The following is a 22,806-nucleotide window of genomic DNA, read 5'->3' on the forward strand; positions in this document are numbered from 1 at the left end:
AATAAGCAGGGTGACAATATATATCTTTGACATACTCCTTTCCCAATTTGGAACCAGTCTGTTGTTCTATGTCTGGTTCTAACTGTTGCTTCTTGACCTGTACACACATTTCTCAGGAGGCAGGTAAGGTGGTCTAGTATTTCCATCTCTTAAAGAATTTTCCACAGTTTGTTGTGATCTACACAGGCAAAACTTTGCCACAATCAGTAAAACAGTAGATTTTTTTTTCTGGGATTCTCTTGCTTTCTCTGTGATCCAACAGATATTGGCAATTTGATCTCTGGTCCTTCTGCCTTTTCTAAAACCAGCTTGAACATCTGGAATTTCACAGTTCACATTTTGTTGAAGCCTGGCTTGGAGAATTTTGAGCATTAATTTGCTAGTGTGTGAAATGAGTGCAATTGTGCAGTAGTTTGAACATTCTTTGGCATTGCCCTTCTTTGGGATTGGAATGAAAACTGACCTTTTCCAGTCCTGTGGCCACTGCTGAGTTTTCCAAATTTGCTGGCACATTGAGTGCAGCACTTTCACAGCATCATCTTTTAGGATCTGAAATAGCTCAACTGGAATTCCATCACCTCCACTAGCTTTGTTCATAGTGATGCTTCCTAAGGCCCACTTGACTTCACATTCCAGGATGTCTGGCTCTAGGTGAGTGATCACACCATCATGGTTATCTGGGTCATGAAGATCTGTTTTGTATAGTTCTTCTGTGTATTCTTGCCACCTCTTCTTAGTATCTTCTGCTTCTGTTAGGTCCATACCATTTCTGTCCTTTATTGTGCCCATCTTTGCATGAAATGTTCCCTTGGTATCTTTTATTTTTTTGAATATATCTCTAGTGTTTCCCATTTTATTATTTTCTTCTATTTCTTTGCATTGATCACTGAGGATGGCTTTCTTATCTCTCCTTGCTATTCTTTGGAACTCTGCATTCAGATAGATATATCTTTCCTTTTCTCCTTTGCTTTTCACTTTTCTTCTTTTCTCAGCTATTTGTAGGACCTCCTCACACAGCCATTTTGCCTTTTTGCATTTCTCTTTCTTGGGGATGGTCTTGATCACTGCCTCCTGTACAATGTCATAAACCTCTGTCAATAGTTCTTCAGGCACTCTGTCTATCAGATCTGATCCATTAAATCTATTTGTCACTTCCACTGTATAATCATAAGGGATTTGATTTAGGTCATACCTGAATGGTCTAGTGGTTTCTCTACTTTCTTCAACTTAAGTCTGAATTTGGCAATAAGGAGTTCATGATCTGAGCCACAGTCAGTTCCTGGTCTTGTTTTTGTTGACTGTATAGAGCTTCTTCATCTTTGGCTGCAAAGAATAAAATCAATTTGATTTTGGTGTTGACCATCTGGTGATGTCCATGTGTAGAGTGTTCTCTTGTGTTGGAAGACAGAGTTTACTATAACCAGTGCATTCTCTTCAAACAGGCTTCATTACTCCCTATTATTATGCCAGTTCTTTATGTTTCTGCTTGGCTGTTGAATGCCATTGAGCTTATGACCCTAAATCTAAACCTGAGAGGAGTAGTTTTCAGAGTGAGGCCAGTATTACTGGGAACCTTTTAGAAATGCAGATTATCAGACTCCACTCCAGGTATACTGAATCAGGAACCTTGAGAATGGGGCAAGTAAACTGTTTCAACAAACCTTCAGGGATCTTCTGCTGAAGACCCTGATGCTGGGAAAGATTGAAGGCGGGAGGAGAAGGGGATGACAGAGGGTGAGATGGTTGGATGGCATCACCGACTCAATGGACATGAGTTTGAGTAAGCTCCGGGAGTTGGTGATGGGCAGGGAAGCCTGGCGTGCTGCAGTCCATGGGGTTGCAATGAGTTGGATATGACTGAGTGACTGAACTGAACTGAGGGACCTTCTGATGCTCACTGAAGTCTGAGACACACTGCTCTAGAGGTTAGGACCAATTCTGTCCTATAGGGCACATTCACTCTGGATCTGTAGCTTTCATATTCCTTCCCACACAGTAGCTCCACATCCTGTCTCAAGTCCTTCAGGAAGCTGGTCTCTTAGCAGTAGTTTTGGGATTGATTCTTACTGATTTATTATTGCTAGAATTATTTACTGATTTGAAATCTTTGCACTGCCAGTATCATGTTAAAAGGTCCATGAAAGGTGAAAGTGGAATCCAAAAGCCAATAATGTTGGGTCCTATGTGTGACATCCCTGTGTTGGGCTGGTTGCTGCCGCTGCTGCTAAGTCGCTTCAGTCGTGTCCGACTCTGTGCGACCCCATAGACGGCAGCCCACCAGGCTCCGCCGTCCCTGGGATTCTCCAGGCAAGAGTACTGGAGTGGGTTGCCATTGCCTTCTCTGGTGTTGGGCTAGTAAAATACTGTAATGAAATAGATCCTAAGAATTCTAAAGCTTGAGAGCATGACCTAGTAGGCATGAAGGATATTCAGGAATAAACTTCCGAAAATAAGAATACACTGTCCCACTGTGGGCCTGCTGTCTGCTTGGTAAACCTGAGCTCTAAAAGTATTTACCCAGCCAAGCAGTAAAGAGAAAAAGCAAAACCTAACCTGGTTTGGTCCCTGGTTCCTCAAACCTTTTTACCCTGGATTCCTGGAGACTAATTGCCTTGGGAAAACAGACAGAAATAAGACCATCAAGGATAAAAAGACTCTTCCCAGCTCTTGCTCTCTACTTCCCCCTACTCATGGTCCCAGTGATTGGCTGTGAGCCCAGAGGCTCTTGAGGGATTTGAGGTACCTGAGAGGACAGTGACATTATAACAGTGACTGGGTGTCCATGGGCAAGTCTTGACGCTTTTGTGGATGTGAATCTGCAAAAATGAGAGGCCTGAAAGGGCTACTCCAGTATTTTTTGACTACTTACATGGTGACAGGATCGGTCTTCCCAATTTAATTTTCAGTAAAACTGCTGCCTGAGACCATCTTCCATGCAGAAGAAAACTGGTAGTTCAAACTGGTACATGTTGGCCGAGTAAATGCATTAATTCTCTATTGCTGCTTTCATAAATTATCCCATAATGTACAGCTTACAACAACATATTATTTCACAATTTCTGAGAGTCAGGAATCTGAGAATGGATTAATTGGCTGGTTCTGGCTCTGGGTCTCTCATGAGATTGTAGTCAAAACGTTTGATGTCTTGATTGGGCTTGATGATCTGCTTTCGAACTTACTCATGCTGGCAGAAGGCTTCAATTTGTTGCTCCATGGGCCTCTTCTCAGGACTGCTCACACAGGGAAGCTGTCTTCCCCCTAAGTAGATGATCTGATGAAGCAAAATGAGTAACTAGGACAACATTGTTGGCACCCTAATCTCCAAAGTGACATACCCTCAATTCTACTGTATTCTATTGGTCACACAGGCCAACTCTAGTGCAAAGTGGGAGGGGACTGCACAAGGGGGTGAACACGGGGAGACAGGGACCATTGGGGATCCTCTTGGAGGCTGGGTTACGACTGTGGACCACGTAATTACTTTTGGATTACTTCACAGATGATGATTGGTTTAGCTCTAAGAACAGCTGTGAACTGTGAATGTAGACCCAGCAGGAACTGGTCGAGAAGCAAAATCCTTTTGCTGATTGTGATGCCTTCGGATCTGTTCTAGGTACTGCTTTGGGATGTTTTGTTTACACACTACCGCAACAGCATGAGCCAGTCATATGTGCGCATACATACGCCCGAAGGTAGCAGCCTACAAGAGCTCACCAGCCAGAGAGACTTGGCTAATTGTATTTTTTTTACCTGTTTGGGCCAGACCTATTCCCTCCAGTTGAGCTCCATTTTTCCAGGGTGCTTAAGCATATTTGATAATCTCTCACAAACCAGCACGCATATTCTGAGCCCTTTTCTGTTAGCCTCATTGAGCGGAGACACAGAGCTCCACACATTTCCAGTGGGCCTGACTTTTGGTGATGTGGAATCTACAACTTTGCTTACAGCTAACTAGCTCACTACTTCCTGCTTCTTCAACTAGCTTCTTGGAGTCACTAATTTTTATAGTAGATCTTGTCCATCATGAAAGTAATTTTTTTTGTGATTATATTCCAAAAGCACTTTACTCTTATTTTGAGGGGAGAGTTTATTAAGTCAAGACATTGATTTGTCACTTAATTGTTTATTTTTCTCACATTTAAGTAAATGATGATGTTAAAGCCGAGGTTCATACCCTCAGCTATGTGTCTTTCAATTCACAGAGGAAGAACTCAGGCAGTGGTTAAATGCCTAGTCTCTAGGACTAGATCATTTAGGATCAAATCCTGATTCTGCCATTTACCATAAGTGAGACCTTGAAAAAAAGACACTTAATTCCTCTGTGCCTCAGGCTCCTGACCTGTAAAATGGGAACACTAGCACCACCTGGCCCATAAGCAGTATCTAGGTCACAGGAAGCACTGTAAAAAAATTAGCTCCTATTGTTATTTAACACTGGCTGCCTCTTTGAGGTCTCTGGGTGGCAGAGATGCAGCTCAGGGTAGGAAGTTACATACTAGAGCTGCTGCGACCCCAGGGATGCTTCTTGGCTTAGGCTATCTGCAAGTCTTTTTTCCCTTGCTGCAGCTCCAGGGACTTGGCCTGCTTCCTTTCTTTTTTTTTTTTAATTTCTAGAATTTTTCAAAAGTCTTCATCATTGCATTTTATTTACTCATTTTAAAATTTATCTTATTGAAATATAGTTGATTTACAATGTTGTCTTAATTTGTAATATACAGAAATGTAATTCAGTTATACATATGTACACATACATTTGTATATATATATACACATTTTTCATATTCTTTTCCATTAGGGTTTATCACAGGATATTGAATATACTTCACTGTGCTATACAACAGGACCTTGTTGTTTATCCATTCTATATATGCCAGTTTGCATCTACTATCCCAAACTCTCAGTTACTCTCTTCCCACCTGCCCCCCTTTCTTTCCTTTCAGTTCTCCAATCCTGTTGTCTCTTAGGATTCCTTTCCACTCATGACCAAGGCTTCCCACCTCTTTGTTGTCTTGGGGGCCAGACACATGATTTCTGCTCATTTTACAACTGTCTTGCTAACCACTCCAGGAAAACAGTCCCACACCTGGAGAAGGCAGAAAGCCAAAGAAATCCCCCTGAATTCTTATTAGTCGAGATTCTGCCTTGTTGTTACTTGACTTCCTGTGTGATGATCCCTAGGAGTTCAGCAGTCTCATCTCTTCTCTTTCCTAAGGAGGAATGCCATACCCTCTCCTCATCTCCTCCTTCTCTCTAGGTCTTCCTGACTCCTTTCTGCGTGAAGGCTCTGCTTCTAGATTTACAGACCTAAAATATTCAAGTAGGGAACAAGGAACAGAAGCTAGATTGTTTGTTTATTAGAAATATATATTGAGTGTTACACACTGGGCACATTTCTAGGGGTTGCTCACTTGTCTGTTTTGCATTTGGGGCTGCGACATCCAGATCTGCAGCTTATTGGCCACTGCATTAGGTTTCATTACCCTTAGCATCCTTCCAAAGAACCTTGGAAACCAGAGTCATATCTGGATTTATTACTGATCTCAGTTTAGGAATTGGTGTTTAAATTAGCAATCAATGATGTGTTCTTAAATGTAAAAGAGAGAAAAAGCAAATCTATCAGGAAGCCCCTGGGAACCCTGACAGATAAAGTTTCCTTTTTATTAATACCTGCTATTTTACTTTTACTAAAGGAGCTTCTTTCCTGTCTCATTAATTGTTGAGCATCTCAAATACATGCAAACATACAAAGAAATTTATTGTAGGCCTGACAGATACCACTGTTGCTGTGACAAGCACTGAATCAAAGTTGTTTCAACACAGATGTTCCCACTTGATAAAGAGGCACTTAAAATAATGAATTGGAACATCTAGAAAGCTTACATGTTTGGCATCAGTTTTGTTTATAAAGTATTAGGAGAACAAATATTTTCTATTAAATCATAGCTAACTGCTTCTCCCTTCATAGAGAGGCTTTTATCTGAGATGGTTAGTGCATTTAATGGATACTGAGATATAAAATGCTCTTATAAAATGATGCTAAGTGACAGTCGTGATCTCTGTTTTGAATGGGGAAGAATGAAGTCACCAAGGAAAAAAGGCAATTTGCCTGTGTTTTCAGAATCATAGAAGCTCTTTCACACTAAGCACCTACCATGTGTCCGGCACACTGTTAACATGCTTCATGTATATTCCCATTCGATTCCCTAAAAACTAGATGTATCAGTTCAATAATTGAGACTAAGAGAGGTTAGGTAACACTTCAAAGTGTTACAGTAACTTACCCAAGCTCTCCCACTGTGCTATATGTAGTCAATTAGAGGCAAACATAGAACGGAAACTTTCTTGGCACCTAAGCCTATGGTTCTTTACCTAATTATTTTAGCATGTTTTAAAGCCTCCGATTTCCTAGAATAATGAATTATCCACCAGTATGAATATGCTAACTAAATCTGAGTCAGGGCCTGATTTCTGAGTCAGGGCCTGATTATTTTTAATAAATTTATTTTTAATTGAAGGATAATTGCTTCATAATACTGTGTTGGCCTCTGTCATATATCTACATGAGTCCGGCGTAGGTTTACCTATGTCCCCACCCTCTTGAGCCTCCCTCCCACCTCCCATCCTCTCCCCCCACAAGATTTTTACAGAGCCCTGGTTTGAGTTCTCTGAGTCATACCCCTGACTCCCATTGGTTGGTTATCTATGTTACACGTGGTAGCATATATGCTTCCATGTCACTCTCCATTTGTCCCACCCTCTCCCTGTCTCCAAAAGCTATTCTCTATGTCTATGTCTCCATTGTTAGAGCCTGAATTCTGAGTCAGGACTGCTGTCTGTGTGAAGAACTATCCTACCCCATTGGGTAGCATGAACCTTCTGTAGTTGCACAGAATCTCCTGAGTAAGTCTATCCGTGACACAGTGGAGAAAAGCAAGGACCAGCATAAATCCTGTATTTGAGGAGGAGGGGAGGCAGGGGGTGGGGGTGTGTGGAAATTATGCATATATGATTTGTGACAATTTTTCTAGCGATCTTTAGCCTGAGGTGGTAAGGTAAATTATATAACACTCAAAAAACCCAAAACCACTAATGGCCATGTGTATTGTTAATATAGAAAGTTAATTGTTAATATAGAAAGTTCATGAACACAAGAAATGGGCCCACAGCATGGGACAGCTCTCCATTCTGCTTACATCTAAAACTGATGTATCAGAAGGATCATTGCTGCCCTTCACTGAAGAGACAACATCCTAACAAGATGAAGCTGTGGTAGAAATCTTGTGCCCCTTCCTACTCTATCCTTGAAAAGTTTGAAAGCTAGAAAAATACACACTCAAAAACTAATATGGAAAAGACTTGGCAGAGGGGGTATCAAGGTACATAAAGGGCTGTGTTCTTATTGTGTCCTCACACGGTGAAAGGGGCAAGGGAGTTCTCATGGATCTTTTTTTTTTTTTTTAATTTTTTTATTAGTTGGAGGCTAATTACTTCACAACATTTCAGTGGGTTTTGTCATACATTGATATGAATCAGCCATAGATTTACACTTATTCCCCATCCCGATCCCCCCTCCCATCTCCCTCTCCACCCGATTCCTCTGGGTCTTCCCAGTGTACCAGGCCCGAGCACTTGTCTCATGCATCCCACCTGGGCTGGGGATCTGTTTCACCATAGATAGTATACATGCTGTTCTTTTGAAACATCCCACCCTCACCTTCTCCCACAGAGTTCAAAAGTCTGTTTTGTATTTCTGTGTCTCTTTTTCTGTTTTGCATATAGGGTTATCGTTACCATCTTTCTAAATTCCATATATATGTGTTAGTATGCTGTAATGTTCTTTATCTTTCTGGCTTACTTCACTCTGTATAAGGGGCTCCAGTTTCATCCATCTCATTAGGACTGGTTCAAATGAATTCTTTTTGACGGCTGAGTAAAATTCCATGGTGTATATGTACCACAGCTTCCTTATCCATTCATCTGCTGATGGGCATCTAGGTTGCTTCCATGTCCTGGCTATTATAAACAGTGCTGCGATGAACATCGGGGTGCACGTGTCTCTTTCAGATCTGGTTTCCTCAGTGTGTATGCCCAGAAGTGGGATTGCTGGGTCATGGATCTCTTTTATAAGGCCACTAATTTCATTCACGAGGGCTCCATCCTCATGACCTAATCACTTCCCAGTGGCCTCTTTGAAGTTTACACTAGGTCATGTCTGACTCTTGCAACCCCATGGATTGTAGCCCAGCAGGCTTCTCTGTCCACAGGACTTCCCAGACAAGAATGCTGGAGTGGATTGCCACTTCTTTCTCCAGAGGATCTTCCTCACCCAGGGTTTGAGTCCTGGTCTCCTGCATTGACAGGTAGATTCTTTGCTGACTGAACCATCAGGGAAGCCCCTTTAGGGGGGCACAAATACTCAGACTGGAGAAGGGAATGGCAGTCCACTCCAATGTTCTTGCCTAGAGAATCCCATGGATAGAGGAGCCTGGCGGGCTCTGGTCCATGGGGTCGTGAAGAGTCGGACATGACTGAGTGACTAACATAACTAACACGCAAATACTCAGTCTATAGTAACAGCTTGATGAGGAGGTACAAGGACTGAGAAGGTGGAGAGAGGATGATAAGCATGGAGCAACAGTGTGTGGTTGTGTTTGGCACAAGTTTTATAGTGACCTTTGTGAACTGCAACCCCTAGAGTGATGTCACACACACTCTGCTGCAACCCCTCCTTACCACTGTGGGTTTCACAACGTGTCTGGAGATTGAAGCCCTAAGTTAGGTCCTTAGATCACTTGGATACGAAAATCCTGATGACTTGTTTTTCCGTCTTCCAGTCTACCCCACAGTATGCTTGATGAGGATACGCACCTGTCAATCTTGTGTTCCTCCATGGCTCTTGGTGCTATGCCCTTCACCTCTCCAAAGAGAGCAGGCACTTAACTATTTGTTGGATCACATACGATTCTAGAAAGAGATTATTTATCATTTATTTAATTTTTAAAAGGCAGAATAGAGGTGCTTCAGTGTCAGTTCACCCTTTCTGATACACCTTGACATACACTGAATTGACAGGGTGACTACAGACAGTGGAGACAGACATTTCCAGAGTGACTCAAGTCATTCATGAGTTTAGTAGTTGGGGCCACCATGGAGTACAGAATCAAGGGCTGTGACAACACATTAAAATGTCCTTTGTTGTGGAGGCATTTTGGCTTCATCAGCAGACCTTGAAGTTAGCTAGATTGCTGGGAGCTCAGAAAGTGTCCCTGCTTTGCAGCTTCATCTTAGGGGTTGAATGACATCTGCCAAAAACTCAGTGTCCAAGTTCTAAGCCCCAGGACCTCAGAGTGTGACCATACTTGGAAACAGTGTTGTTAACAGATGTAATTAGTACATATGAGGTCATATTGGGGTAGGGTGGCCCCTAATTCATTATGATTGTTGTCTTTATACAAAGGGGAAATTTGGACACACACAGCACTCTGTAAAGACAAAGGCAGAGATCGGGGGGACACTTGTACAAGCCAAAGAATATCGAACATTGCTAGTAAACTACCAGAAACTAGAGGGGAAGCCTGGAACAGATTCTTCCTCACAGCTGTCAGAAGGAACCAGTTTTTAATCTCAGATTGCTAGCCTCCAGGACCATAAGACAATAAATTGCTGTTGTTTAAGCCACTCAGTTTGTGGTGCTTTGTCCCAGCAGCCCTAGCAAATGAACATACTAACCAAGAGTGGCCCCAGCTCCTTGGGGGGATCTCTCTCGTGCACACACAGTGGCAGCTGACATCACCTGCCCCCCCTGGCCTGTGTGCATTCAGAGCAATGTTTGCAGGATATGGTTAAGGTCTCAATTAGGAAGTAGACGTGTGTCGTGTTTAGTCACTCAGTCGTGTCCAACTCTTTGTGACCCCATGGACTGTAGCCTGCCAGGCTCCTCTGTCCATGGATATTCTCCAGGCAAGAATCCTGGAGTGGGTTGCCATTTCCTTCTCCAAGGGATCTTCCCAACCCAGGGATCGAACCAAGGTCTCCGCATTGCAGGAGGATTCTTTACCATCTGAGCCACAAGGAAGCCCAGTAAGCAGACAGGGAAGCTAAATAAGTTTGTGTTTCAAACCATTTCATCTGGTGTCTAAATCTGAGGGGATGAGAAGTTAATCAAAGACTCAGAGCTGAACTGCTCTCACTACGAGGTTGGACACGGAGCCAACAGCTCGGGCGGTGGTCCTAGGGGGCCTCCCCTCCTGTCCACCGGCCATTCCCTCTGCATTAACCTCAGGTGCAAAATCAGCGATGGTGAGGCCTCGTTCCTCCCCGGTCACTTGGTTCTTCAGCAGGGAAAATAGCCTTTATTCCGCTGGGTCATCTCTTTGAAATAGTCTCCCTTGTGACTTTTTCTGACAGTTTTCATTACACTGAAGTGCTCTTTCGTGCCTCTTTTTATTGGGCCATCAGGATACTGCAGGACCTTCAGGGCAGGGGTTCTACTATTATCTCTTCTTTCAAGCTCCAGTACACTGAACATATAATTTATTTAATGGTAACCATAAAAAGTCTTTGAAAGTAATCCTTGTAAATGGCCTTGTGACTTTTGTGATATTGAACTTCTAAAGGAATACGCACGTGAGATTTTTTAATGTATTGAAGGTAAATGCTTTTAACAGTCTGAAGACATTGCCTGCATAACAAAGTCACCCAGTGAGGAGGGAAATGCCTGGAGAAAAGGGTCAGTCTTCTGTGAGGTGGCCTCAGCACTAAATACAGGAAAAGGGTGCTCAGATAAATTGGTCTGGGTCTGAATTCTTTGCCAGATGAATTGTCAGCTTCGGTTCAGTGTTACAAGTCATTTCTCTTCTTCTTCTCACACGCGTGATGACGGAGCCACAGTAGAGAAAAGATTTGAGTGCTTCTTGGTGGAAGTCGGGACTTTCACTGTCAGTGCTGCTGACTTTGTGCCGCACTGGTTCTGCTGTGGAGGGTTTTACCATCCTGCACATTGTAGGAGGTTTAACAGCATCCCTGGCCTCCACCCACTAGATGCCGGCAGCATCCTGCCCCCTACAGTTGCAACAACCAAGAAAGTCTCCAAACTCAACTAAATGTCCAGAGAGGCAAAACCACCGTCTGCTGAGAACCATGGATCTAAATGGGGGCGGGGGTGGGGGGAAATGTGTTTCAAAAGCATTGATTTTGGGATTCCTTTTCGGAGAAATGAGGACGTACCATGGTTGGTTTCTAGTTACCAAGAGCAAGGTACCTGATTTCAAGCAGGAAACTGGGCAAGTCAGGAAAGAGTGCAGAGTATCCCGATGCAGGCACCTCGGCTTTCTTAGCATTATTTCTTGTTCCTGGTTTACTGACAGTCATTGAAATATTAACCCGGTGGAACTCATAATCAGGCTTGCAAAAGCTTCTAGTTTCATCCACACTAAGCTCATGGGAAATAGATGGGGAAAGAGTGGAAACAGTGTCAGACTTTATTTTTGGGGGCTCCCAAATCACTGCAGATGGTGACTGCAGCCATGAAATTAAAAGACACTTACTCCTTGGAAGGAAAGCTATGACCAACCTAGATAGCATATTAAAAAGCAGAGACATTATTTTGCTAACAAAGGTCCGTCTGGTCAAAGCTATGGTTTTTCCAGTAGTCATGTATGGATGTGAAAGTTGGACTGTGAAGAAAGCTGAGTGCCAAAGAATTGATGCTTTTGAACTGTGGTGTTGGAGAAGACTCTTGAGAGTCCCTTGAACTGCAAGAAGATCCAACCAGTCCGTCCTAAAGGAGATCAGTCCTGGGTGTTCATTGGAAGGACTGATGTTGAAGCTGAAACTCCAGTACTTTGGCCACCTCACGCGAAGAGTTGACTCATTGGAAAGGACCCTGATGCTGGAAGGGATTGGGGGCAGGAGGAGAAGGGGATGACAGAGGATGAGATGACTGGATGGCATCACCGACTCGATGGACATGGGTTTGGGTAGACTCCAGGAGTTGGTGACGGACAGGGAGGCCTGGTGTGCTGTGATTCATGGGGTCGCAAAGAGTCGGACATGACTGAGCAACTGAACTGAACTGAAGCTTATGTATCTGATTTTACCCACTGGGAAAGGAAGTTGGGTCATGTCCCATTTGAGATTCATGTTAGAGGCTCCGAGACCCTCGCTCCTGCCTGTGGCTAGAATGCCATTCTTTGGTCTTGCAGCTCCCTCCCTGGGGTCCCCCAGTAACCAAGGCTGCTTACATAGTCGGGTGCATCAGTCTGGTTTATTGTTTCCTCCGGGGGTAGAAACCTGCTCTCTGGCTGTTGCTGTGTCGTCCCCGCCTCCTGCTTTGCCAGGGAGGGTCCTACTCAACAATCCTTTTTTTTTTTTTTTGTCTTGACTCAAACGGATGAGCCTCTCTCCCTTAGTGCTACATTCACCTCCCCCCCAGCACCCTTGGGCCTGGTCTCCAGGAACTTTAAGCCAACAGGGCTGTCAGCTCACCCTCATGCAGAGACATTTTCCTAAGCCACAGCTCCAGTGGCAGGTCTAGTTACACATTGAGGCTGGACCTTGCTCCCCTTTCCACTATAAGGAGGATGCTCTCCCCATGTCCAAAGAGCTGTCCGTTCCTCTTGCTGCCTGTGTGGTGGGGCTGGTACTCAGGTGCTCCTTTGATGACAGCACTCCTAGCATCCATAGCTGCTGCTGGCCCTCTGCCTTCACAGCAGAGAAAATGGGCAACCTCAGACACTCGCCAGTGCTGGCCAGGGTGCGCTGGTGGGTCCGTGAGTCTGGGGACAGTTTCCCAGTCCCTCTGTTCTGGTTCCCACCCAGGATGACTCATTTCTCAGAATACCCAATGGGAGACTCCTCAGTAGGCATGTGCAAAAGTAAAGCAGTGTGATGATGATGTACTTGGTGAGCTCTGGGCTATTTAGTCTTATTAAACCATGTGTTCAGATAGTCCACTGACCTTCTCTTAGCACCTATTATGTGTTAGATCCTGATCTAGTAGTGAACAAGACTGACAAGCTCCCTGTCTTCATGAGCTTACACCCTAATGAGAGAGAGAGGCCATATACAAATAAGCACATCAATAAAAAAGATGATTTCAGAGTGTAACATGTGCCTAAAGGAAGTCAACAAGGTAATGGATGGAGTGTGACTGAGAGGGTAGCTACTTTAGGGAGAGGCTCTAGGGACTCACCTCTGAGGAGGTGACATTTCATCTAACACCTGAAGGACTGTGAGTTCCCAGCGGTGCAAAGAGCTGGGGAAGAGTTCTCGCACAGGGAACAGCCCATGGTAAGACTGTGACATAGAACAAACTTGGCCAGTTTGAGAATGCTACAGGGACCAGTGAGGGAGAGGGGTGCCATGAGATGGGGCTGGGCAGGTGGGCAGGGGTCAGATCATGGAGGACTTTGAAAGCCAAAGAAAAGAGTCTGGGTTTAGGAGCAGGGAGGCCCCTGAAAGGATTTAAGCAGGAAACAGCATGATCTGATCCACATTTTATAAAGACCACACTGGCTACTGTGTTGGAATGCAGTGCAGGAAGAAGACTGGAAGCAGAGAGATAGATTATATGGCAGACAAGGCTCAAGGTGATGGATGTGTGAAATAGTGTGATAGGTACAGAAATGGAGGAAAGTGGATGTATGTGAGGTACATTTTTGACAGAATCAATAGAATTTGCTAATCAACAGGATTTGATACAAGGAGAGAGAAGAATGTGAATTGGTTGGATGATGTAATTTGTTAAGATGTGGAGAGGAGGAATGTATCTGGGGTGTTTGGAACATTCTAAGTAGACATAATATTAAATAAATTTACATCTTATGGCAAATAGATGGGGAAACAGTGGAAACAATGGCTGACTTTATTTTTCTGGGCTCCAAAATCACTGCAGATGGTGACTGCAGCCATGAAATTAAAAGACGCTTACTCCTTGGAAGGAAAGTTATGACCAACCTAGACAGCATATTAAAAAGCAGAGACATTATTTTGCCAACAAAGGTCCGTCTAGTCAAGGCTATGGTTTTTCCAGTAGTCATGTATGGATGTGAAAGTTGGACTGTGAAGAAAGCTGAGTGCCGAAGAATTGATGCTTTTGAACTGTGGTGTTGGAGAATACTCTTGAGAGTCCCTTGGACTGCAAGGAGATCCAACCAGTCCATCCTAAAGGAGATCAGTCCTGGCTGTTCATTGGAAGGACTGATGTTGAAGATGAAACTCCAATACTTTGGCCACCTGATGCGAAGAGCTGACTCATTTGCAAAGACCCTGATGCTGGGAGGGATTGAGGGCAGGAGGAGAAGGAGACGACAGAGGATGAGATGACTGGATGGCATCACCGACTCGATGGACGTGGGTTTGGATAGACTCTGGGAGTTTGTGATGGACAGGGAGGCCTGGCGTGCTGCGGCTCATGGGGTCGCAAAGAGTCAGACACAACTGAGCAACTGAACTGAACTGAACATCTTATGAAATATGGTATAATCAGCATTTCTAGGATGATCTTTACTACTTCAAACAACTGTAAATCTTCTGGAAAAATGAAATTATCCACTGAGCATGAGCTAATTTGTTGTTGATGTGAAGTCATCCCTGAAGGTGGGGTGTCTTTTACATGAGCACCCACTCACCAGTGCAGACACCTTTATCAGCAATGGCAGGAGCTGAGCATAGAAAGAAATGGTGATTGCAACCAAGGGCAAATAGGAGTTTATCTTGGCAAGTTTAAAAATCACACCCCATTTCACCTTAGAAAGTGACCTTATTGCTGTTTCATTTATTAATGGGCAATTGTGGGATAAACTAATAAAGTAAGGCTATTAAACTCTAATGAAGCGCTAAGGTCAAGTATTCTTGGTATGCAGACAATCCAGAAATAGTCTGCCTGTTTGTGTTAACATAATGATTTGTATTTATAGATTAGAATTGATTGTGTAGTTCCTAATGGCATGTCCAAATAAAAAAATCTTTAATCATCCCCAAATCATGATTTAGTAGAACAGAGGCTCATAAGCCTAGAAGTTACTAACATCCACCTCTTTGAAGATGGTACTATTCCATTAATTTGCATGGGAGAGTGCTGCTTATCTTCATAAAGATGTCCATGTCCTTCATAAACAACATCCAAAGAGGTTCATAAATTGTTGCATATAAATAGATAGTATTTCACTCTATGTAACAACTATAGTCTTAAAATTTTGTGATTTTTTTTTTTTTTACTTTTTCCTAAATCATGTTTTCATTGTACCTTAGAATATTGACACTTAAATGAACTGTGGGTTGAATCAGTTTTTAGTAATTCCTAGCTTATCCATTTTGTGAGTTTGTATACTTATGTATTAAGTTTTCTTGAAATAGGTCACAATTATAATTGGCTAGTGACAAATCTTCAACCAGAAAATGTGTCTATCTTTCCTTCTTTGTTATTCTGGAGGGAGTTTTTGTTTTGTGATTGGTTCCTTGCTGTCTAGGGTCATCCTGTCTGAAATGCTCACTTTTATAATGAAGAAACAGGCCCGGAGAGATTAGGCTCCCCTGGCGGTCCAGGTCCCTAGCATTTGATTCTGGGGCTGCCTCTGTTGACTTTGATAAGGTTTTCAGTGAAACTTCCTTGGTGGTTCAGAGGTAAAGTGTTCGCCTGCAGTGTGGGAGACCTGGGTTTGATCCCTGGGTCGGGAAGATCCCCGAGAAGGGAATGGCAACCCACTCCAGTACTCTTGCCTGGAAAATCCCATGGATGGAGGAGTCTGGTGGGCTGCATACAGTCCATGGGGACACAAAGAGTCAGACACGGTTGAGCAACTTCACTTTCCTTTTCAGTGAAACTGAGAGGCAGGATTATTTCACCACCTTATTTTAAAAATAGTCTGTTTATAAACACAGCTTGTTAATGATCAGATTTCCTCTGAATAAATAATTAAGATGAAAAGGGGCTTTCTATATTAAATAGAATGAGGCTTACATTGTACAACTAACTCAACTAACTACATTTGTTTCCTCTCTAAGCCTAGTTAGTATTTGTTAGCAGGACATCTGTTTTCTTTATAACACTATATAGATTTTCACTTTTGTGATAATGCCTTCTAGCCAGAAAAAAAAAAAAAAATTTTTTTAAAAGACCAGAAAGTCATTACATGATATCCTAATAAATAACTCATTAGCTAGTTAATTCATAGCTCATGTAAACTGTTTTCTATCACTTCATAAATTCCACAGTATATCAACTGTCTGTCTTTAGTAAGTCTATGTGAGTTCTATTTTTAATGTTACTATCATTTGTATAATTCCACCTGATTTCTTTTGAGTCTTGGGTGGCTCTTTTTAAGGACTGAACATAAAAATATTTATCTTTTCTAGACACTATTTCAGTAAAGATAATCTGTGTGAACCACACTTCTGGGAAATATATTATCCAAAATGAAACAGTCGAGCTTTGTGTGATTCTATTTACTGTACCACCTTAGTTGTTTTACTTAACTTCTCTGGGTCACAATTTTTCCATTTGTAAAATAGGGATAATATCTCACTGAATAAGGAACAAGTATAATCTCAAAAATATACAAGCAACTCCTGAAGCTCAATTCCAGAAAAATAAATGACCCAATTCAAAAATGGGCCAAAGAACTAAACAGACATTTCTCCAAAGAAGACATACAGATGGCTAACAAACACATGAAAAGATGCTCAACATCACTCATTATTAGAGAAATGCAAATCAAAACCACAATGAGGTACCATTACACGCCAGTCAGGATGGCTGCTATCCAAAAGTCTACAAGCAATAAATGCTGGAGAGGGTGTGGAGAAAAGGGAACCCTCTTACACTGTTGGTGGGAATGCAAGCTAGTACAGCCGCTATGGAAAACAGTGTGGAGATTTCTTAAAAAACTGGAAATAGAACTGCCATATGACCCAGCAATCCCACTTCTGGGCATACACACTGAGGAAACCAGATCTGAAAGAGACACATGCACCCCAATGTTCATCGCAGCACTGTTTATAATAGCCAGGACATGGAAGCAACCTAGATGCCCATCAGCAGATGAATGGATAAGGAAGCTGTGGTACATATACACCATGGAATATTACTCAGCCGTTAAAAAGAATTCATTTGAACCAGTCCTAATGAGATGGATGAAACTGGAGCCCCTTATACAGAGTGAAGTAAGCCAGAAAGATAAAGAACATTACAGCATACTAACGTATATATATGGAATTTAGAAAGATGGTAACGATAACCCTATATGCAAAACAGAAAAAGAGACACAGAAATACAGAACAGACTATTGAACTATGTGGGAGAATGTGAGGGTGGGATATTTCAAAAGAACAGCATGTATACTATCTATGGTGAAACAGATCCCCAGCCCAGGTGGGACGCATGAGACAAGTGCTTGGGCCTGGTGCACTGGGAAGACCCAGAGGAATCGGGTGGAGAGGGAGGTGGGAGGGGGAATCGGGATGGGGAATACGTGTAAATCTATGGCTGATTCATATCAATGTATGACAAAACCCACTGAAATGTTGTGAAGTAATTAGCCTCCAACTAATAAAAAATTAAAAAAAAAAAAAAAGGAACAAGTAAAATATCCTTTTAATGCTCTTACATAGTGTTTGGCACATTTTAAAAGGTGTTACTGGAATTTGTGGGCTGGAAGGGACTAGTACCTAAAGCAAAAAGTGTTACTGCAGGTCACAACCTAAGAGGTGGAAAATGCTTAAGTCTGCAATTGGTTCAAGCCCCCTGTGTTCTCTGACTTGAAGCTTTCTGGCATTTCTTAGCCCTTTCTAAGTGCTAGAGGCTTTTTAAAAGTTTTGGCTTAGTACTTTTTGTGATTAGGGTTTAGGTGGGCAGAGATGGGTTTTTTATCTTTCCCTTGTTTACTCAGTGGGATTCATGAAATTTGAGTTGCCAAGATGTTGGGAGGACCATGAAGTCAAGATGTTGGAAACATGTGGATCCATCTGGAACATTTACAATGTATGTCAGAAGATTCTTTTCTTTGACTTGTATTTTGGTGAACTATACACTGAACATAAAACAACATAACATTTTATAGATACAAACCAATCTCAATCAGAAGATACTACAGTAATATGGTGGTGGGGAAATGGGGATTTCTCTGTGAATCTTCTATCTTGCTATCTGGCTTCCCTCATAGCTCAATCAATAAGGAATCTGCCTACAATGCAGGAGACCTGGGTTCGATCCCTGGGTTGGGAAGATCCCCTGGAGAAGGAAATGGCCACCCACTCCAGTCTTCTTGCCTGGAGAATTCCATGGACAGAGAAGCCTGGCAGGTTATAGTCCACAGGGTCACAAAGATTTTGGACATGACTTAGCGACTAAGCCACCATCCCCACTTGTTAATGGCCTTGTTAATTTATAACAGAGGTTAAAGAGGATAAGAAGATGGTTTCACAAAAGAAAAAGGAGCAAAGGGATAGCTTGTGTCATTACTGAGGGATAGCTTCTGTCATTTTGGGCAGGAAACAGCCAATGTGGTAATTTGGGAGCATCTCTCTTTGTCTCCTGTCAGGTCAAACTCTGTGTAAATTGACTTAATCTTGAAGTTGTTTTTTCAGATTGTTTTCTAAGTGCTGGCAATAGCTGATGAGGCCATATGTCATCAACTTGCCTTGCTTGGGCTGACCAGTTCCTGTACAAGTGACAGATCCTGAACTCAAACTGGGTTCAGAAAAGAACAAAAACAAAATGTACGGGGTTCGAAACTGAAAAGTCCAGGGGAGTTTTGAATTCCAGTGAGGCCTGATACAAGTGCTAAAACAGCGATGCCCCTCTCTCCACCCTCCTTTGTGGCAAAGATGACCCCAACCACTCCAGGCAGCATCCTACCAATTTAAACAATCTCAACAATTAACGAGTATCTTCTCTATAAGGTCAAGGCAAGAGTCCCAGGGGTAACTCTCAATTGCTTGAGTCTTGTGTGGCTGAGTTATGGAGTAGACAGACTGATGGTTAGCACTGGGTCTTGTGTCCAGCTCTGTTCTTGACTCAGGGACATGGGGAGGGGTTTCCAGCTTCACCTAAACCATATAGACCTGTAATGAAATGGAGGTGGAACCTGGCAGGAAAATCAGAAGCACTTATCATGAAGTAGTAGTCTGGGACAGGCAAGAGTCACACACCTGCCTTTCTTTGCAGTAGCTTTTCTGGCACAAGAAAGGCTTTAGTGGACTCTTGCTTTAGTCCCAGTTGACTCTCTAAAGCACCAAACCAGCTGACTTCATTCCTTAGTCTCCTCAGGAAATGTTAGTAATAATGCTCCGTATTAAATTCTATTAAAACAGTGATTTTGAATATATAAAATGGTATCATCAAATGGTGATAATTCCTTTCACGGGTGACTTTTAGCACCTCTATCAGTTAGCTTGGAAGACAGAGCCCACTTTTAGTACAGTATTCCTGCCTGGAATCTTCCTCCTGAGGATCTCATTTTATATTCTCATATATTTGCATATGTTTCTATATAATATGTATAAGGCTGCAGGCCTTTTTATAAACTAATTTTTATTATACCAGTTAAGGTAAAAATTTCTTTATTTCTTGTCTGTTTTCTTACTACATACTTACTACTTGTGACTGGATATCAGAAACTTGTCACCAGAGACTGCACATAAGTTTCAATATTTCAACGGCATACTTGGCATTATTTTGTCTTCCATCATTTCTGCAGTTTTTCAAATGATCTCCAGAGCCTTTGGGAGTAGGGGATGGGGAGGGTGGGCTGAATCTTACTCAAAGTAAACATATGTATCACACCTCCTTCCTTGGTGTGTGGTGGTGCAAAATCAAGAAAAGGAAACTTAATTTGTTTGTACCCTAGGACACTATTAGTTTCCGAGAACTTTTCATTTCATATCCTTCTGACCCAGCTGACTATAACCATAGGACAATAATAGGGTTGTTTGAGGATTAAATAAAATGACTAAATGGAATTGATAAGATTAAGAGCCTATCTTTGGAGGTGGACGCTCTTAGTTTACATTCCAGCTTCATCATCCTCTGTGTGACCTTGGGCTGGTAATTCGCCTGCATGGGTGCTTCAAGTTCCTTATCTGTTAAATGGGCAAAGCATTGAGTTCATAGATGACAATTAACAAGAGTTAATGTTTATCAGGCAATTCAAAGAGTTCTGTGAAATTGCTTCTCCCACACAAATGGCTGATCGTGATGTTCACAGCCCTCAGTTGTGGGTTTCCTGTACCCCTGCTCTGTTGGGGTCAAGTTGCCCCTCTTGGCAGCCATGCTGGGCAGGATTCCTTTTAAGAGCGTAGCTCCCTTGCACTCCCAGCACACATTGTTCTGCCCAGCCTTTGAAAGGAGGGCTGCTTGCTCCTAACGCTGCTCTTCATACTCTGCTGTCACACACGGACATCTCCAGCCACAGAATTCCACCTTTGAACTTCTCTGAGGGAGACTCAGCTGCATGCGAATGACCCTCAGGCCCAGTAGACACATGCCAAGTGCTCCAAGTGATCCCTGGGCTGCCCATCCACCGACAGAGAGGGAGAAGCACTGCCCTTCCACCTCCAGCTCCGCAGGGAAAGAGGCCGGGCGGCCGTGACACAGCACAGCGCAGCACGCTCTCTCCAGAGCATCTCTTTAACATGTGGGCTCAGGTGATGTTTCTTTTCTTTAGGTTCTGGGGGACATGTGGCATCTTTTATACTTTTTTCTGCCTTTGTGGCCTCATCCAAAACTTGAAGAGGAAGAGTTCAATTTCAGGATTCTACTTTGCAGTTATTATTGTCATCAGCAACCAGAATTCTGTAGAAAAAGAGCACTTGACATCTTCCCATTCATTAACTGGTTTCTGAGTGCCATGACTCAGTATCCCCTCCCAAGTCACCTAGCTTCTCTAAGTCTTGGTTTCCTCACTTATAAACTGGGGTTGATATCACTTGCTCTATGCAAGATCCAATGAGATAATGTATGCAAAACTCTTTGTAAACTAAAAAGTGCTTTATATATATAATGAATTGAGATAAAATTTTGCTTAACTAGAGCCTTATAATTGATTGTCTGGGTATGCTGTGCTTAATAACCATCCATCTGTGTTTTGTATTTGTTGGCAGATATAATTTTTCTGCCAGTAAAATATTTAGAATCACTTTGTATAACATAAAAATGACAAAGAGGGCTCTGTTGGCCTAGGAAGCTCATAAAGTTCTAATGACTTATAGGGTTGCCAGATTTTATACATAAAAATACAGAACACCCAGTTAAATGTAAATCAGATAAAAGTGAATAATTTTTAGTCTATCCCACATATTGCATGGAATTTTATCTGGTAATCCCACTATAAGTATTAGTGGAGTGTGAGTAGAAATTGCTACTAATTTATTTTTATATTTCCAGATCCTAGCATAATGCCTGAACTATAGCAAGTGCCTAATACATGATTCTGGAATAAAATCAGTATATTTACTTGGAAAACTATTGCTCATGTGACAAACTACTTTCAGAAACCCTTCTGAGCTTCATTTGCTCATTTGTTGAGCAAAGATAAGGAAGTGCCTCACTGGTTAGTGGAAGGGAAACATGAAATGGGATATAGAGCAGTCTTTATAAATTGTTAAAGTAATCTGCACATGTGCTACAAAGATGTTATAAACAGCACAAGGGAAAGAGCAGCTGAGAATGGTATTTTCGGTGTAGCCTCTGCAATACATCAGAAAGCATGTTTTCAGAATGTTTTCATAAGATCTGCATGTATAGTAAGTAAATCCAGTCTATAGAAAACAGTTCCTCTCATGCTGTTTTTCTTTTCCCCCTGAGGGATGGTTTCTGCAGGAAATTAAACTGTGCCTAACCCCTTCTGGGTCTCTTAGATCCCCACATACCCATCTCTGCTCCCTTCATGTTTCAGGCTGTGTAATTTGTGGATTGTGAAGCAATCAGTAAGGTTTGCTGTGGAAGTTCTGGATCATTTCCTTGAAGCATCTGTTAAAAGCATGCAAAACCTACTTCAGCAGATCAATAATAAAATTCTAAATGAAATGAAAAGCTATTTTACTCCACCTGGTAAAGCCAGGAAGCTATGAGTTAAGGTTTGTTTCTCCCTTGCTTTGCTAACATTTTCACTTGCCACCAATGTAATGTAGCAGGTAGTTTTTTAGGTGCCCTATGTGTTGGTGGATTACACACTGGCATAGATTGTTTGATGCAGTTCCTCAAATATATATTTAAATTTGTCATCAGAAATCAAAACAGCCCTTTAGCTACCAAGAATACATTGGTAATTCCTGGGAAATAATTTCTTTTGGCATTTCAAATGTGGCATATTAAGGTGCCATCCTTAAAGTCTTTCTGAATTTCAGTTTCACAGATGCTTATTTATGAAGCATCTGTATCCTTCACTGGCTCCATTTCAACTTCATCTCTACATGCCGAAGGTCTTGGAGCTCAAAACTGTTTCCTCTTGGAGCTCTCTTGGTGTGTGAACTGATGTCACCCAAACTTAGAGCAGTTTAAAAAGTCTCTGTGATGATTCCCATTTTTCTCCAGCCCAGTGTTATCTTTTGAGCAACAGATTATACAGTCCCACAGCCTTTCTGAATCCTACCCCTCTCCATATCCTGATGGGCCTTCCTCTCCAGTATTTGTTCCTCCTCCATTGTTGAGTGATACTCATCCAGTTGCAGAAGTCAGACATTTGAGGGTTCTTCTTAACAGTTTCCCCCTCATCTCCTGCCATGGACTGAATAATCTCTCCTCTTTCCCAGCTTGGATTAGGATAATCTATCACCAAATCTCATCAGGCCTGCCTCCAAAATTGTTTC

General features: G+C 42.3%; 1 protein-coding gene across 1 annotated transcript in view; it reads left to right on the forward strand.

Annotated features, from left to right (window-relative positions):
- The window catches only part of SLC35F4 (solute carrier family 35 member F4), a 276,144-nt gene that overhangs the window by 171,863 nt on the left and 81,475 nt on the right, over nucleotides 1–22,806 (forward strand). The window lies entirely within an intron of this gene.

The sequence above is a fragment of the Cervus elaphus genome, chromosome 12 (assembly GCF_910594005.1).
Source record: "Cervus elaphus chromosome 12, mCerEla1.1, whole genome shotgun sequence".
NCBI classification, from domain to species: Eukaryota; Metazoa; Chordata; class Mammalia; order Artiodactyla; family Cervidae; genus Cervus; species Cervus elaphus.